The sequence below is a fragment of the Phaenicophaeus curvirostris genome, chromosome 2 (assembly GCF_032191515.1).
Source record: "Phaenicophaeus curvirostris isolate KB17595 chromosome 2, BPBGC_Pcur_1.0, whole genome shotgun sequence".
Classification (NCBI taxonomy): Eukaryota; Metazoa; Chordata; class Aves; order Cuculiformes; family Cuculidae; genus Phaenicophaeus; species Phaenicophaeus curvirostris.
This window is the reverse complement of record NC_091393.1, coordinates 102,889,420-102,903,623: the sequence shown is the minus strand read 5'-3', so window position 1 is coordinate 102,903,623 and position 14,204 is coordinate 102,889,420. Positions and strand designations below refer to the sequence as shown.

At 40.6% G+C, this 14,204-nt stretch overlaps 1 long non-coding RNA gene across 5 annotated transcripts in view; it reads left to right on the top strand.

Annotated features, from left to right (window-relative positions):
* Nucleotides 1-3,560: 3,560 nt before the first annotated feature.
* The window catches only part of LOC138717524 (uncharacterized), a 496,265-nt gene continuing 485,621 nt past the window's right edge, over nt 3,561-14,204 (top strand). For 3 of the 5 annotated variants that reach the window (XR_011336889.1, XR_011336887.1, XR_011336886.1), the window contains exon 1: nt 3,561-3,613. This is a non-coding gene — a long non-coding RNA (uncharacterized lncRNA). The remainder of the gene's footprint in view (nt 3,614-14,204) is intronic. The other 2 variants (XR_011336888.1, XR_011336891.1) reach the window with 2 other exon arrangements.

Below are 14,204 nucleotides of genomic sequence, written 5' to 3'. Positions count from 1 at the left end.
GTCATATTGCATTCATTAAAACACTCCCAGTGTATACATCACAGCTCTTCTACGCACACATTTCAAGTGCAGTCTCAGAGAAGGTAAACTAACATAGAAAACAGATTTGCAAAGGAATTAGTTACTTTCGCATGAATACTTAATCCTCAGATAAGGAGAACAGAGGAAAATGTGCATATTCCTTTTATTTAAGCTTCTTTCTGTACTTCTAAAAATCTGCAACATTCTTTCAAACTTTGTCTGCAAAATAGCCTTTTAAAGTGCCCGTTTCTAGCATGAGTTACTATGTACACTAGATCAGAAAGACGCTCAATTATAATCTTATTATTACAGGCCTTCGCGCACTTTCTCCTGTGATGCTGATGTCACAATCCATTCCTCTACTTAAATCCCCATTCAGACCAGTAAGCAGTCCCCTCCTTAAGATCTACCAACCTTTTCTGTAGCATGCAATAAGCTTACTGCTGACTGCACAGGTAAGAGGTGCAGCCAATATTAACTCAGTCTTAAAACTGCTACATTTTGAACTGCTTGTTCTCAAGACAAGGGACTACCATTTATTCCATTTTCCAACAGTATTATGAGGTCTTCTACGCCTGTGCTCATTACACAGTAGTGTGATGTAATAGCTAATTATAAAATAAATCATTAACAGCTTTATAAAGGAAGAGGAAATACTATCATACTGGTCTGGTATGGTTTTCCGTAACTTCCCACAGCTGTGAATTACTGCCTGAGAAGCAAGAGGCTGGAAAATCTGGACAGTCTGACTGGTGCTACACTGTCAGCAGTTATTGAAATACTGTAGGATCTATTATAGGATCGACTTTATCATATACACGTATGCTGTGATAAAAAATATTATCTTAGTTACATTTATGTAATATTACCAGTAGCTCTGCCATGTTCTACTGGGCTGTGCAACGTAGTAAAAAAGCTGAATAGCAAAAATCCTCAAGGAAACAAAAGTTTGACTTGGTAGAAACATTTCTCAGTTGCTCAGCTGGACTTATACAATGAAATTCATGTTAGATGAAGAACTGCATATTTTTTTAAAAACTGATGAATAGAGAAATGAAAATTTAAGCTATTGAATATAATCTAATTTAATAAAAATCTGCTTGTCATTCTCTCTTCTTTGTAGCTGCAAAGGCTAACACAGCACTGCTTGAATATTCACAAAAATCCACAAAACAAAAAAAATGTGCAAACCTTATTTTTCAAAGCATAACAAAGAGTTTCGCCCTATTTAATATCACATAAAAATTGGTGTCACTGTTCAGTGAGCCATATGTAAGGATGCAGTAAAAATACCCTTGTGAATCCACAATGCCTCATTTTCACAAAGTTTTATGCTGAAATAATTCATTTTTAAAGGAATGTAAGGCAACAACTTCCTAAAGTCACGTCTCAAATGCTCTGGCATGTCCTCTAAAAAGCTAGTGGAATGAAGGCAAGATCTGAAATGAGTACAGCATGATGCCACCATTTGGAACCACAACAAAATTATTTCTATCTTCACTCTCATTTAAAAAAAAAAAACCCAAAGCCTAAGAGCCGAGTATAGATTAAATACTGTAATTCAAATCTGGCTGAGAAGCTGCGAACTTTTATGCCAAGTTCTTGCCTGAAATGAATTTAAATGGCCACAACTATAAATTCCACAAAGAGGAGATAGCAATGAAATCCTAGCAGAGAAATAAAAATAGGATCGTAAGCAAATAGCATAGGCTAGGAAACTGAAGAAAACTCAGAAGAAAAAGAAACTCAAACTTCTGTTTAAAATTACAAGAAAAAAGTAGGACAACAGGGCTGGGGTCACTGTGAAAAAATGATAGTATCTGTTTCAGTAGAAGGGATACAGGACTCATGTCAAACTGTAAGGGGCCTCAGAGTTGCCAAGCTATCCAGTGCAATTCCGAGGCCTGCGTGGTAGTTTGTCCGCTCTGATTCACCAGTAGCCATCACCCAGTCAATTTCTCAGTATTTCATTGTAAAACAGTTTACACATAACTGTGTGGTTCTGAAATGGCGACTTATAACACAACTTTGTATTATTGACTGAATGAGTCTCTGCCAGTGTAATATACACATATTCTCCTTTTCTGTTATTTTTCCCTGTGCTCCTCATCCCAAGAACTAAGAATGGCTTTACAAGGGATTAGTGGGACTTAGGGTGGGTTTGGGGCCCAAACTGGTGATCTCTTTGCAGAATGAGGCACAATCCTGCACAAGTTGTTGGTTTATTTTCCAAGCAGAGGCTTATTTTCCAAGCAGAGGCGGTTGGCTGTAGGAATGGCAACCATTATCGTACTAACAGTCTCGGGGGAAAATGTATTGGGAACTTGTTTGATGATTGGCATGCTGTCACTAAGCATTTTATCTTCACTGTGTAACAGTGTAAGTAAATCACCTTATTTTTCTATACAATGATTTTTTAAATTGTCTTTGTGGTATTGCGCCTTCTACACATCAGCAGCAAAGATAACTCTTAAGATGCCCTACATTTTGTAGCTTTAGAGGACCCCCTAGAAATGAATGATGGTTAAACAAGTATTCAGGAGGGAGCAGGAGGCAGTGCAAATAACAGGCAGTAACAAAATAGAAGCCAGGAAGAATTTCTAGTGTCTTCAACGCAGTTCCTCAGGCTGTGGTGCTTAAAACTCCTTGCTTGCCTCGTGGGAGATGTGGAGCGCCAGGTTCTTCCTGGGTAGCTGATGTGTTTGGCACCACAACTCAGACTCCTGCATCCTCCCAGGACACTTCCACAAGAGTCCTGGGAAGTTGTGATCTGATGGGATCAGATCTGTGAAAAGGGATTTATGGACACCAATAGCATTCGAGTCTTTTTCAGGTAGTACGGACATAGGAAATAGAATATTTTCAAACAGAGAAACGTGCTGTGCAGGCAGGGATGCAAATGGAACATTTCTTGGCCATACTAGTGCTTGCGGTATATTTCCTATAACAAAAATATGTCTGTATTTCCTGACGCAGAATCCTTACATGATAACAATAACAACAAGCTTGCTTTCACTGGGAGCTTGGCTTTTCAGGAAACACTGTGAAGAAACTTAGATCTGGAAGTTTCCATGTGTCTCCCACCCCAGGCGCCGCTGATGCTCCAGGACAAGCCCTGCCTGCCTCGGCCAGGGCAGCGAGCAGGGACGCTCAGTCCTGGCCCCCCAAGAGCCGCGGCGGCAGCGCGGAGGGAAAACCGCAACCCCCAAACTCACGGGAACGACGATGCCCGCATCTCCCCCCCGCAAAATACATAAATATATATTATACATAAATATGCGTACAGCTAGCAGTTGTTAAATGCCGCTACTAAATAACAACCCTCTAAACAAAACCCGACACCCCCCACAAGCCATAATGATGATGATGATGATGACGGGAAGGGGGGGGAAATAAATAAATAAAGGCGAGCGGGAGCCGGCGAGGGAGAGGGAGGCAGGTTCAATTATCTAAACAAAGAAATCATGGCGGAGTGTTTACATTTGGCAGCCCAAAGACTGTTGGATTACGGAGCCCCCCCCTCCCCAAGCCCACCCGTGCCCCCCCGGTGCAGCTGCCGGAGCCCGCCCGCCGACACCTCGCCGCGGCCCCGGTAAGTGCGGAGCTTGCGGCGGCCGGACCCGCGCCCCAGAGCCCTCGGCGGTGTCTGTGTGTGTCTGTGTGTGCGTGTGGGTGTGTGCGGGGGGGGCGGCTGGATGCCTGCGGGCTGCGCGCCGGGCAGGGGCAGCGCGTCCCCGCGGCCGCCGAGCCGCCTCCCCGCCCCGGGGTCACGGCGCTCAGCGCCGGCTCCGCCCCCGCCCTGCCCCGCCGGCCGCCCGGGGAGCGGGGCTGCGCTGCTGCCCCTGCGCCCGGAGTGAGCGGCGGAGCCGGGGGGGCGAAGGGGTCTGTGCGGCTGCCGCTCCCGCTGCCCCAGAGGCGCAGCGCAGGGCGAGCGGTGGGAACAGAGGGGGCGGGGGGGAACTGGCTTGGCACCGAGACCCTCTCCCCAAAACACCCGCACACCCACGGACAGATGCCCTCCCCCTCAAACGCCCTTTCCCCCAAACGCCCCTTTCCCCGGCACATGCTCTCATCCCTACATGCCCTCAGCCTCAAACACCCTCACCTTCATGGGTTCCCAAACACTGTTCCAGTTTCCCCTCACTCCCAAATGCCCTGCCTTCTGTACACCTTTAGACCCAAATAACATCCTCGATGTTCCTTGCACCAAAACATCCTCATTCCTAAATGCTTCCCCCGCTCCCACTCCCTCCCTAAACTCCTCTTGCCTCCAACTTCCCTCAACCAAGTGAGGGGTTTAGCTGCTTTTGGTGTTCCTCAGACACCCCCCCCCCCAACCTCCCCAGCCCCCTGGGCCCTATGAAACAGCCAGAAAGGCACCTGGGTCCCTCCCCCTGCCAACAAGCAGCCCCCAGACTGCTGATACGACACTTCAGCTCCTTACAGGCCACCGCTGTGAAATGTGGAAATGACCTTTTCAAGCTGGCTACAAGTTTTGCTCCCATGTGTCCATCAAAAAATCCCCTGGCCTCAGACACATCTCAGTGCTAGAAAGCTGTGAAACTAAGTTGGCACCTCTGCCCTCCTGGATCTGGCTAACAGGCAGTGGCTTCTCTCTGGTTTCATGGTACAGGCACACGGGTTGCATGTGCTGCACTGTGCTAATCCTTGCGTTGGTGTGTTGGGGAGATGGCAACGTTCGTGTGTCTCTGCCAGGGTTTTGCAGGCTGTTCTGTCAGGGTAGAGGCTGGGAGCAGAAAGGCCAGCAAAATGACTAACTGTGGGAGTAGGACATACGGGCTGGGGAAAACAGTTGTCTGGGTCCATACTACTTCTGACACTGTGTATATTTCTGTGGCTGTTTCCGCGGGTCCCAAATTCAGAGTGCTTTAAGCTGTGTGAGATTGAGAGAGGTAGAAAAGCTCCATCTTTATTTGTCTTTGAAGTGCTCGACTTAAAATGTCTGTGGAGGTCAGACTTATGAATGAAAGAAAAATCCTTTATATTGTAGAGTTATCAGGCTCTGTAAAACGAAAAAGGGGGTTGGGACTCTGGGAGTTTCCACTTCTCATGGTCATCCAATGTCTCTTCCAAGGGAGTAGGTGTCACAGTTGTTTATTGATGCAGTGTTGAGAAGCCTGTGTTCCTATCAATGCCGTGGTGGTGCACTGAAACAATGACAAAAGCAGAAATGTGGAGATGCTTATCTGTGACACTGTTGGGTATGCTCTTACAAGGGCTGAGGGTTTGATTCTCCTGTGTGACTGTCTCTTCACTGGGTTTGTGGGAGTGCACAAAGCACTAAGGCAGCGTCGGAGTGGCCTGCAAGCCCTGCCTGTTACACAAGATCCATCTCTGCCGACAGACCCTCAGCAGCTGTCTTGCATTACCAGGTGCTGCGGTGACAAGTCGCATCGCAAAGTTACCAAGCACGGTTTAGCACTAAGTATTATATCATGCAAAATTTTGGCTCTGAAGACATCAGTAAAGAAAATTATATTTCCCTTGGTCATTGCTCTAAGTCTTATTTTTCCTTTTCTGTCTTTATTCCTTCCTCTCTGCAGCTGCATTCCCCTACATCCACACTTAGGCCAGGCTTTTCTGGGTTTATACTTTCTGTGGATAAAAGGCCTGTTGAGGAAATTCCCCATACACTTCGATTTTTTGCCACTTTGCTTCCTGCTTGAACTATAAGTCTCTGAAGGTCTGAGGCTGTTTTCTCAAGGAAAGCTCTTAATTTAAGTGGCCTGTTAACTGTTAATTGCTGTGCTGTTCTAGCTATTTACCTGAATATCATGTCAAACCTGCTGTTCTGGTCTGGAGGCTACACTGGTTATCTGCTCTGATCTCTAAACTGCTGCTGCTTTCTGCTGTGTTATTAAAGATCAAGGTAATATTTTTTTCTAAAGCAAACTGACATTGCCTTAGATTTAAGGATTTTACTGTGCAAGCTGTCCTACTTGAAACTGCTTATACAATAATCTCAATTTTACAGCTGGTAAAAAGAGACTTAGTATTCAAAGAATTTTGTTGTTTCCCGTTCTTCAGTGTGAATGTGTTTAAGGGATAAAACAACTTGAAGCTGGACTAAACAATGAGGAGTAGATGGAACAGAATTAGGTGGGGGCTCCTGCTTATCAAACAATGAACATTGGTATGTTCAGTGTAAGCAAAGCTTGAACTTTTAATGCAAGCTTACCATGCCTGACTGGAAGTTTGGAGAAGGTCATGTTATCTCCAGGGTTGTCTTGAGATCTGTGCAGTTATTGCAACGGTGGCAATACCAGTGAAATTACATCCCTAGAAACCATTTCTTTCATTTTTGTAGTTTGTAAAGTTAGGTTCTGCTTTCTGGTAATTAACTTTATAAAATCAATCCTATTTTGTCTATTTGATTGGGATTGTCACAGAGAAATGATAAAAAAATGCTGGCAGAATGGATATCATTTTGTCTTAGACTGAAGAGGGTATTAACAGGGCCAGTTCCCTCTTGGTGTGTGAGTGTACTTTTTTGATTAATGAGAGTTCAATCGGGTATTGAGAGAAGAAGAGACCTCTCAAATGACGCTGAATCTGTTTCCCCAGTATGTAATAGAATGAAACTCTCAGGCTGTTGCTGGACAGTAAGATATTATGACATGAATATATATTTTGGAGCTCTGCACAAAATGAGGATTTCATGCATAGGCAACACAGTGTGACAAGTCATATCCTGTGTGACCTTGTGCTTACAGTATAAAGTTGTGTAATAATGTATTCTGCTAAATTAATACACAGAATAAATAGAACATACCTAATTTTTGTGCTAATAATGGTACTTTTCAATTCTAAGGACCTTTTATGCTAAGACCTCAAAATAAATTGCAGGTAGGAGTAAGCCAAGCTTCCCAACACCATTGTGAATTTTTGTATTATCGTCTGGAGACTTGTTGGAAGGCATCTTTATTACTGTTATTTAATTAGGCATCTTATTACTGTTATTTAATTTTTTTCATTATTGTCTGATTTGCTTACTTACTGATACTCTTCTCTGTCCTAATAATAATAAAATGTCATCTTGTGAAACTGAAAGAAAAGAAATACTTCAGTTTCAGCCACAAGAATGGACAGATCTGTCAAGGCTAACAGCAAAAATAATACTGACTTTGATTCCTTAAGGAGTTAGCAGAGATTTTGCCAGTAGGTTGTATTTTATGTGGCTGGAACATAAAGTAAATTCAGGATCACTGTGATGTGTGGTTCATCCTATGTTGTAACTGTAGGTGAAAGGCTGATAAGTCTTTACAAAGAGGTTAGCTGAGGGAACAAAAGGCACCTAAATTATTTTGTTAATTCAAATCACAAAGGGTAGGATTTTGAAAAGTGCTGATTGCTGGCTTAGTTCTACTGTCATTAATGTCAGAGGTAAAAATGTTGTTTACTCCAATGAAAGAAGATTTAGGCCACTGATGAGTGCTTTTGTACGTAATCCTGTCCTTTATGTCCTTGTGAGTTTACTCTTGCATTCCTGAAACTCCAGTATGTGTTCCTTATAAACTTCATCACAGTCCTACCACTGTATGTGGAGTCAAGGAACATTTCTGGGATAAGAATCCAGCTCTTAATGTTCTTCAGTAGCTTTTTTTCCATTGATGCCAGTGAGGTTTTACGGACAGTCAATTAGTATAGAATTTATTCTAACTTATTAATACATATTTACAACCTTAATTCCAGTTTAACAGAATGTTTTGTGGTGGAACATTTACAGAAAGAGCATGTGGAAAAATTATCACTGCATGTATTGAGCACAAAGAAAGCATCCCTATACTGCTGTTTAGAAGCAACTGACAAAACAGAACATATTACAAGAAACTATCTTTTTCATTAAGTCTGCACAAAATGAGGATTTAACGCATGGGCAGCCCAGTCAGTCCCAGCGGTTTAGCGCCCATAATCCCACCTTGAAAATGGCTTCACAGTAATAATTATACAAAATGGACAGTGCTTCCAATTTTGTCATGTCTACTTCACACGCAACTAACTGCTGACACAGAAGGCAAGATCTTATTTTATAAGCCGCCTAGTTCCAGAAGTGCAGCTATGTTAACCTTCCCATAAGGTTTCCGGGCTTACACTGACAACTTCCCACTTTGCCTTATTTTGCCACAATAATGCAGAGCATGTGTGGCAGCAACCCTCACTTTGGCATGCTCAGGCTACCCCTGGACATTAAGATACTATGACATGAATATATATTTGTGAGCTTTGCACAAAATGAGGATTTCACGCATAAGCAACATAGTGTGACGAGTAGTATCCGGCATGACCTTGCAAATGCAGGCTGAGCTCCAGAATAAACAGCTCAAAAGAACAAGGAATGTAGCAGATTCTTGGGTTCTGCGAGAAAATCTGATGGTTTGGTTTCAAACTCGCAGTGAGTAGCCTACAACTCTTCCTACAAGTTCCTAAAACTTAAACTGCTTTATGCAAGTGGTGAAGTACTCAGAGAACAAGAAAGGCAGAGTTATTATCACAGGAAATCCATAATCATCAGTGGAACTCACCACAGATAGCTGAAAGTCCTCTTCATGACCGTAGATTTCAAAGCTCCGGGGTTCCATATGTGGAGTGCTGTATCTCGTTTTAACAGGACTGTGTTTGTCATTTGTTTAGGCTGTATTTCCTATCTCATGTACGCTTTTGTGTCAGTTTTTTTTCTCTTGCTAAATGATTGATAAGCTTCAATTAAGCAGGTTTTTTCTGCCTTTCAAAAATAAACAGTGTGACCTTTTTAAAGCTGAAAAAAACATATATTTTAGTGATACCTATAGGAAGGTAGGAAAGTGTCTCACGCACCTCTCTCCCTCACGGTTAAGAACCGTCTGGTGCAATGTGGCTGCTTGTCAGAGCTGGCCTTGGTTATGGGCAGCCAGACCCCTGGGTAGGGATAAGGAAGGAGGTGGCAGAGCTTGTTGGTGCAGCCAGAGCCCTGACATATAATGGACCATACTGATGTTGCCCATAATATAAATATTATTTATGCACAGGTAGTGGATCACTGGAGTTATGTTTTCTTTAAGGTTGTCTTTGAGCAGATAGTGTTATTGTACACTCTTGTTCAGGGAAACTAAAATAAAACGGGGTCTTGAAATATGCATTTCATCCTCATACCATCAAAGATGCGTATTATTCAGTGTATTTTTGAGTTCTTTATTGTTTAAAGTTTTAGTGGGTTTCATTGCGTTTTTGGGCATAAAACTGAGTCTGAGGTTACAGGCTTGTGGTTAGTTCTGGAGCATAAAGCCCTGTAGAAGCAAGATAGAAAAGGATCTCAACAGGCCACCTTCCTTTCTTGAAGTCAAGGTAGCTGTGCCATTATTTGTGAAAGTTTGTTCACTCCATTCTTAAAAATGTTCTGCAACAAAGGTGTTGCAGTCTTCCTGGACAACCCATTGACCTAAATCTGTCTTGCTGTATTGACTTCGATTACCACTTGTCCTGTCTAAACTGGACATAAAGAAGAGCCTATTCACTTGTCTCTGTCTTTTCATGTATCCAAAAATCGTTATTGTGTCCCTGCCAGTCATCTCCTCTTGGGACTGAGCAATCCCAGTTTCTTTCGCTGTTCCTCAGAAGTCAAGTTCCATACTTGCTTTGGTTAGTCCAGACTCATCCTGAAAGGTTGAGCTGACAGCTGGACTCAGTCTCACTCCAGCTAATGCCTTACCAACTCTCATTACGATGGAAATTAGTTTGGTTTTATCAGTGCTCTTGTTTAAACATCCCAATGTCATGTGTTCTGTTTAGGTTCATTTCTTAGGACTTTATTATTACATGATGCTTGTATATTATCAAGAAAGTGGCATTAGTGAGAATGAGTAATATGCATCTTAATATGGCAATATACCTCATTTGTATGATATTTTTACTTTTATGAGTTTTATTTTTTCTCTTCCTTCCCCTTTTTCTAGCTGAGGAGATCATTTTAGGTAAATGACAGTACCATTTCTATTTCCAGTGTAAGGAGAGGATTGTTTGAAGTATAAGAGTCTCATCCTGTATAACTGTCCTATATATTTACAAGAATAAGTTGTTCTGCTTTTGCTTTTGCTGTTGTCTATTAGGAAAATCTTACCTAAATGTTAGAATTATTGATATATAGTTGCAGACACAGCATATCCTAGACTCGGTGCATACATTTTGGCCTAGGAATACATTCATTTTGCTTCCAAAAAGCATTCTATAAAGTATAATATATTTGATAATATTTCTTAAATTGTGAAGTCTTTGAGGTAGGGATATTCATAAATGTTTGCAGAGCACCTAGCATTCATCTCGCGATTGAGGCCTATGGATAGTCTAAAAACATGAATATTTAATGGTAATGGTAATTATCCTTTTTTTCAGAATAATAACATCTTTGAAGTTCCATCTTAGGTGAGTGAGACTCCCTTAGTAATTTTTTGCTCCACTGCTTTGAAGGATATTCTCTTGTTGTTGGAAGCATTTCTGGAATTCATAGTTTTGTATGATGCATTGCAAAAATGCGACACTTCATAGTCTATAGAACTGTCTGCTCCAACTTGTGTCCTGCTTAAGATGCATGGAAATGAGAATGCAGGTGTCATGAATTAGTTTATATTGTGTATGTTTCTGCCTTAGTGTTTTAATTCAGACCAAGAATGCTGTTTGGAAGGGATCAGGCCCATTTCCAGCACTCAGATTCTCGTTATGGGATGGTCTCCCAGAACCTAACCTGGATTCCTCTAGAATTAAACTGCACCGGAAAGTGTTGTGTAGGTGCATGCATAATGTGCTCTAGCAACTTGGGAGTATTCCTTCCATGGGACCAGTCCAGGACTAGGCTGTTGTAAAGCACCTGAAAAGTATGTAATAAGGACAGTGGGTCCTTCGCACTGTTTTGCTTTACAGTTCATCTCATTTCCTTATCTGCTAAAGTAGACATGGTCCTTGATTTCAGAGCTGAGAAACCATTAGGAATTAAACTCCTCATGTTGCATTATACTAAGTTCACTGCTTTACTGAAAAATCTCCAAGGAATATTCTATTGGGTACCAACCCCTAACCACAGTTAAATATACTGTACTTTATTAAAACCGTGGAAGAAATGACAGAAGGGTTTTCCTTTAACTGTATTTATGAATTTTTGTGGAAAAGTCCAATTAATGGAACTATTTGTGTTGTCCTCTGATTGATTTTCAGTTGATGACTCTGTGCTAAGATACCTAGTAAAGGAAAGGCTTTACTATACAGTGTTGCAGCTGAGGAGAGAGTTACTTTAAGTGACCTGTGAAAACTTGACAGAACGTTGACTAGATGGTATCCATTTGAAAATGGCTGTCATGATGTATTGACAACAGCACTAGCAAATAAATAATACATATTTTTAAAATTTCTGTAATTACATGTTTACCCTATAGGCCAGAACAGCTCTGTCCCAAGGAACTGTTGCAGTCTGACTAAATAATACATGTTTTAAAGTCCATAATTACATATTTAAACGATAGACTATCGAGGAAATAATGCACATTTTAAAAAGTCCATAATTACATATTTACATGATAGTCTGTAAATTCTGTAATTACTTATTTACACAATAGACCATAGCAGCTGTTACAGTCTATTATGGTAACTCTCATAGAATTATATTATGGATGTTTTTATAACTTAAAAAATAAGTATATTTAACCAGAAAATTGTATTGTTAGTCTTAAAAAGAAACCCACAAACCCTAAGATAAGAAAATCTGCGTAAAAGAAAAAATTAAGGTGAGATAGAGAAGTTTGTATCTCTTCAGTGATAAATGTCTTTTGTTAGCATGAGTAGCTTAGGATTTTTCATTAATTTCAGAATTTCTTTATTTAGGGAGCTGAAAGATGAACATGCAGCATTATATGATTATACTTTCCTTATTGTCATGTAGACATTCAATTTGGATAAGCATTTGGGATTCTTAAAACTCTTTAGTTCCCATTCTGCTCTTATTAAAATCAGTGATAAAACTCCCATCAACCCTGGTTTCAGAAATCATTTATATCGAGGACAGCACTTAAACAGGTACTTGAAATCAATGGCACTTAAGCATCTTTTAAAAATAAGCACATACTTAAGGACTCTCATGAATTCTGATGGACCGAAACATATGATTAAATGCTTTCCCGAATTGGGATACTGCATTCCATGGAGGCAGAATTGGAACCTTTCACATACATGACTTACTGGTGGTCCACAGATTTGTTATTGTTGGTGATGTGTCTTCTCCCCATGGAAAAGCTTTTTTAGCATGTTTAACTACAGACATACGTGTGTAAGAATCAGTGCTACGGCAAATATGTTGCTGCTTCTTTGTTCTTTGTGGATATTCATGGATTGAGAATTCATCCAATGTTTTCCATAGCTCAGCTGCTGAATTTATTCCTCATGTTAAAGACTGGATCAATACACCTAAATGAGACTTCTGTCCATAATTACTACTAAATAGCAAGGCTAAATCAAGTAAGTCAGAATCTGACATTTAGCTCTGCCGGACCTTATGCATTTAGTAACGAAACAGAATAGGAGAGAAACCTTTGATCTTCACTGTTAGTTTCATTAGAACATTTGAGTTAAGAGAATTTGGACTGTCGGGAGCTTCATTTATAGACATGCCTTAAATGTAATGGAATATGCAAGTATGTTTTAACAATGGTTTGAGGCCAAGGCGTTCAACTGCACTATATAGACCGGTCACATATTTTGATTGAAAGCGCTGGGAAAAGAGCTGAAGGTTTTGTCTCTCCGTGGCAAAGAACAGTATAGCGCCAAATATAGTGAAGAACTGTCTATTCAGAAATCAAGCAGCTGTTTTATCAAGTGCAGTATGCAGAAACTGATTTGTGCAGAGAAAGAAAAGCCTCAATAAGGTATACTTCTGATATTTTTAGCTATGAATCTTCTCTGATGTTGTTAGTGAGACCTGCTTGCACATATGTAAATTTGGCTAAATGACCTGGAACTTCAAAGGGCAAAGGGAAAGTCAGAATCAGTCCTTTGTTAAAAGTATAAAGATGGTAAATATGATTACACAGCAGGAGCCTAATTCTTGTCTCTTGCATGATGCTTTTTGCCTGTGTAAAATAGACTAACACATTGCCTGACTGGTTAGTCTTTGAAACCAGCAAATGAAAAATAAGAGTGAATCACATGTATTAGAGAACCACATGTGAGAGCAGTTACTTCAGGTTATTATATTTAAATGATTTAAATGTAAAAGCTTCTTCGTTCATTTTTTTTTTAATTCTCCACAACAAATCCTTGCATTTGAGGGGTTAAAACCAGAAGATCTCTCTCTCGTTGGACAGCCCTGTAGCACTCTGTGCAATGAGAATAATCAATCCTCTTCATATAAGTGCTATCCCTGTGAAACTGTCAAGGTCAGTTTCTGTGTTATTTTTCTACTCTGTTTGCCATTAAAAAATGTACACATAAACATTTGCTGGTTTTGTAACACTTCCAAGCTTTACACTTGCGTTTACATATAGGAGTTCTCATCTTTTACATGTGTAGCTTAATTCTATGAGTTACTCAGATTGTTTGAAAGTTTTGCAAATCCTCAGTTTTTCACCAGGTGAATGTTCAGAATTTTCACTTCTCCCAACCTTTTCTTTTTTTTCTACAACATCCATCCTTGCCAGGCAGGCGTGTTACATGCCAGAAATTCTGTTATGTATTATTGCTAGGTAAAGATTTTTTGGCAGTTCTCAAATAAGTCTGACCTGAGGTTGAATATATCCAGAAGCACACAATATAAATTTATACAAATAAACCAGATGTGTTGCACAACATAAGCTGTATAAAGGAAAAGCTATATTTACATGTTTTTTTTGGGCACAAACCAGCTTATTTTAGCGTGAAAAATCCCACTGGATAGCCTGCACGGGGAATATTACATGAAGAAGGCAGGCAGATTCCAGCACATTATATTTGACAATAAGATGTACTTTCCACTTGTAATTTTGTTAATTGGCAGAAGTAATTCAAATTCATCAATTATCAATAAGTAATTCTATCAGCAGTGTTTCCAAGAAAAGTTAAGATTGCAGTTGGATTGACACAATACTTTCTCCTTCAGAGGCAGAGTAATTTGTCTCACATGGTATTTTGGAATGTTCCTGAAAAATTAGATTTTAGGCTAGACTGGGACC